This window comes from Tupaia chinensis, unplaced genomic scaffold (assembly GCF_000334495.1).
Source record: "Tupaia chinensis unplaced genomic scaffold, TupChi_1.0 Scaffold000318_1, whole genome shotgun sequence".
In the NCBI taxonomy this organism is placed as follows: domain Eukaryota; kingdom Metazoa; phylum Chordata; class Mammalia; order Scandentia; family Tupaiidae; genus Tupaia; species Tupaia belangeri.
In genome coordinates this window covers 4,178,556-4,183,240 of record NW_006159811.1, presented here as the reverse complement: position 1 = coordinate 4,183,240, position 4,685 = coordinate 4,178,556, and the positions used below count along the sequence as shown (strand labels likewise).

The window sequence follows — 4,685 nt, the reverse complement described above, 5'->3', positions numbered from 1 at the left end:
GAATTCAAATTTTTAAGGATTGCAAAAGAGGCAGCCTAGTCAGAAGGGGTAAAGGAGGGAGCAAGAGAGAAAGTATTAGAAATACTAGACATTCTATCAGTGGTATAATCTTCTATTGCAAAAGATCTTCTCTGTTGTTGTTTCATTGAAAAAGACATCATAGAAAAACTAAATGGTGTTGAGGACAGCAGTTAGTGTAATGGCCATGTCGTTGGACTCCCATGTAGTCGACCGCAGTTTGAGTCCTGGACCCAGTGGCTTAAACTCACACCGGGTGTGGGTGCGCGTGCCCAAGATCCCAAGAAGAGAATGGAGGAGAGGCGATGGTGGCGTGGCCATCTCCCCTGGGGGGTGATTTCTCGCTTTCTGTCTCTCCATCTCTCTCTGTCTTTCTGGCAAGCGCACATGCCCTATAGCAAAATACTTCTCCCCCCCCACCCAAAAAAAAAAAACCTAAATGGTGGAGTGTTTCCATCCTGCACAACTGTGCTCAGTGTCCATAATCATTTATTGCCATCTACCTTCTCTCCCACCTAAGTATGTGCCACCACTCCCAGAAGATTTGCTGTACATGGACATGAGCCCGCTGAGACCCCAGAACTATATTTTCAGCTGTGCACTAAAGGTCAACAAAGATTGTCACTTTAAGGTGGATAATGATGAAAATGAGCACCAATTATCTTTAAGAATGGTTGGTTTAGGGGCTGGTGCAAAGGATGAATTGCACATTGTTGAAGCAGGGGCAATGTATTCTGAAAGCAGTCCATTAAAGTAAAATTAGCAACATTGAAAATGTCTGCACAGCCAATGGTTTCCCTTCGGGGCTTTGAAATAGCACTACATGTGGTCTTAAGGTTGAAGTGTGATTCAGGCCGTGTGCATATTAGTGGACAGCACTTAGTAGCTGTGGAGGAAGATGCAGAGTCAAAAGAGGAAGAGGACGTGAAACTCTTAAGTGTGTTTGGAAAGCAATCTGCCCTTGGAGGTGGTAGCAAGATCCACAGAGAAAAGAAAATTTGCTGCTGACGAAGATGATGACAATGAAGATGAAGATGATGATGATTTTGAAGGTGAGGAAACAGAAGAAAAAGCTCCAGTGAAGAAATTTATACAAGATATTCCTGGCAAAAATGCACAAATATCAAAGCAGAATGAAAATGACTGAAAACCATCGATGCCAAGTTCAAGCATCATTAAAAAAAAAAAAAAAAAAAAAAGGAAAAAAAACCTCCTAAAACACCAAAAGGGACCTAGTTTTGTAGAAGACATTAAAGCAAAAAATGCAAGCAAGTAGAGAATAAGGTGGTTCTCTTCCCAAAGTGGAAGCCAAGCTCATCAACTGAGTGAAGAATTGCTTCTGGGTGACTGACCAAGAGGCTATTCAAGATCTGTGGCACTGGAAGAAGTCCCTAAGAAAATAAGTTTGTTAAAAGTTTCTGTCTTAAAAATAATTTCAAAAAATAATAAAATAAAATAAAAAAGAAGGATGAACTAAGGTATCCACCATGATTATTTTTGTAATCTGGTCAGTAAATAAACAGTGGCTGTTTTCAGACTGGAAAAAAAAAATTCTGTCTTTATTTCTGTAACAGTTGATATTTGGCTATCCTTTTTATAGTGCAAAGTGAGAACTTTCCTTACTGTGTTGATACATGTTGTCCAGGTTCCATTGTCAAAAATATGTTATCCAAAATGTCCATTTAGTTTTTTAAAAATTTTTTTATTATCATCATAATCTTCTTTATATTACATTGGATTACATATAACTTTACAGTGTATTACATTGCTTTTTCAAAAGGGAATGCCATGCATGTCAGTCAGTACAAAGACATTAATCTCCCCGCTTCAACATTCGATATCTTTTCTATGTTTTCCCCAATCATTATTATTATTATTATTTTTTAAAACAGTCTATCGCTATTTCTCATTTTGCTTGTAAAAATACTTTGCCCATCATGAAATACTTCTCAGACTCCATTTAGTTTTTAAAGGTGAAACTCCACCCTTTGCTTGGTTTAGAGTATGTATTGGGACATTATGATAGGACACTGTATTATGCTTCTTATATTTTCTATTTCTGTCATTGATAATGTAGAACAGATTGAGCTATTACAACCATGAACTCTTCCTATAAAATACATCATTTGTTCTGTTCTGAGAGTCTTTCCCTCTGAGCGATAACTTGTCTTTAAATTTTGGATTAGATGAATCTTCTAGTTGCTTGCTTAGTCTTGAGCTGAGCAAATATACTAATATATGGAATCTTAAAAGCTACTTTTAAAATACATTCCTTTTTTTCCTTTTCTTTTTTATTTTTGCTATATGAAACATCATTTCCTCACCTATCTAAAAGTCTTCCTCCTGAAATTAATTCACTTTGTATAATCCCATGTGGAAGTAGAAGAAGCTAAAAGATACTTAATTCTTTATTATTTGGAAGGATCTCTTTTGAATGCCTTTTATTAACTCACCTAATCTTCATAACAAATGCTATGAGGAGTGTTACCAACTATCCTCATCTTGTAGATTAGGATACTAAGGCTCAGAGAATTTAAGTATATTGCCTAGGGCTATGTAGTTTATAAACTGTTAAACCAAGCTTCGACTTCTGGTAGTCATTCTTTTAATGACTAAACATTTCTTGAGAGAGAAGACAATGTTTTGTTCATTTTTGTATTCTCATACCTTTCATAATGCCTAGTATTTTGTAGGTACTTACAAAGCATTTGTAAAATTTAGGAGTGTTCCTCTCTTCATTCCTATTATATCTGTGATCCACATTTTACCCCTTCTTATCAGAGTCAGAAGATAATTTCCCTGTTGAACCTTCCATTGGTAATAGATAATTATTTTCTCTGTAAACTAATTCCCTATAGTCTTCCATTGATACTTGTTTAGGTACAGTTGTGAACTTTTATTCCATTTCGTTGCTCACAGATCTACTCTGGATCCCATTGCTCTGAACTTTTGTCTGGCATTCAGGGCTCTCTGTTCTTTGTCCTGGCCTAAGTTGGATTTTACATCCACAACCTATAGACACATTTATGCCAGACTGCGTGCAAGACCATGTATTGTCAGAGAATGCCTATGATTTAATATTTGTCCCTATCCATAGACTATTGCATGATTTTCTTCTGCTGCTGTGTGCTAGTGAGATTCTCACATCCATCTAATCTTCCTCTATATTAAGGATATCAAGGTACAAATCAAATGTTAACACTTTAACAATATCTTCACTGATTCCACTTGACTGTTTTGAACGCTACTAGTACTTCACTACAATGTGCTTTCTGTGAAATGCCTTGGTCTTTTCCTTCTTATACTGGGTTATCAACCTCAGAGCAAGAATTATATTTTACTTGTCTTTATTAAGAACTGACAGTGCAGCCAGCTGTGGCAGTATGGTGGTAAAGCAGTGCCCTGCAATGCTGCAGCCATTTAGGAAGGTCCCAGGTTTGCATCTCTAGGTCTGCCTGAACATGCAAGGTCACATGTACCCATGACCCTGGCTGGCTGAGGATGGGGGTAGATCACTACACAAACACCCTGTTGGGGTACTTATCTTTTTCTTTGTTTCTCTGTTTCTCTCTTAAGACACAACTAAATCATTTAAAAAAAATTACTGATAGCAGAACATACACACACACACACACACACACACACACACACACACAAATCTATGCATATATTGCCAAGCTTTCACCAAATATTCAACTCTTTTTTCCTTGTGGGGCCTACTTTGAGAGACCTACTTTATCCTTGCTTTCTCAGTATTATTATTATTTTTATAGAGAGATTTTTTGCTATAGGGTACATATGCTCACCAGAGAGAGAGAGAGACAGACAGAAAGCAAGAAATCACCCCCTAGGAGGAATGACCATGCAGCAATCCCTTCTCCATTGTCCTCTGTGGATTTTGAGCATGCATGTACATACACCTGGCCTGAGTTTTAAGCCACCAGGTCTGGCAATTGAACTGCGGTTGGCCATTCGGGAGTCTAGCGATATAACCATTATGCCATCTGCTGGTCCCTACCTCAGAATTATTAAGCTTTAAAGGAGGAGAGGATTCTTGCAATAATTTCACTTAACCTGCTATATTTTACGAGTAAGAAAACTGAGGCAAAGAGAAGTTAAGAGACTTTCTGAATGCCAGTTCCCTAATCTTCATGATTCCTGTGCTCAATCCTGAGCCCTTTTCTCTGTGTAACCTTGCCTCATTGCATTTCTGAAAGATGGAGAAATTTGACAACAGGATAAGGATTTGGGAAGTTTCGAGATGGCAGCAGGTCATCTTTTCTTAGACCCTTCTTCAATGCTTTGTCGAACAGAGACTGAAAAGGGTGGTAAGAGTACTAAGATCCCAATTTTATAGCTAGTTTGACTTTTAATTAATCTCTGACTAATGATTTTTGTGGAGAGTAGTCATTTTTTAAAAATCACTTCCTTATGTTGAACCTTGTTTTATAGTTTAACTTTTGAAGATATCCATAATATATCAGTTGATACTTCGCCCTCCCCTCCCAAAACAAATAAGCAAAGAATGCAGAGTAAATACTATCAGACATATTAGGTAGACACGAAAGTACTTCAGAAAGTTTATGGAAAAATGGAATTAAAATATGAGTTGATTTTGGTGGAAAAATTTTTGAAATCAATGCATAGTTTTTCATAATATAGATTTT

The 4,685-nt window shown here is 37.1% G+C and overlaps 1 pseudogene; it reads left to right on the top strand.

Moving 5' to 3' along the window:
* Positions 1-448: 448 nt before the first annotated feature.
* On the top strand, positions 449-1,421 carry LOC102475516 (nucleophosmin pseudogene; annotated as a pseudogene).
* The last annotated feature ends 3,264 nt before the right edge of the window (positions 1,422-4,685 follow it).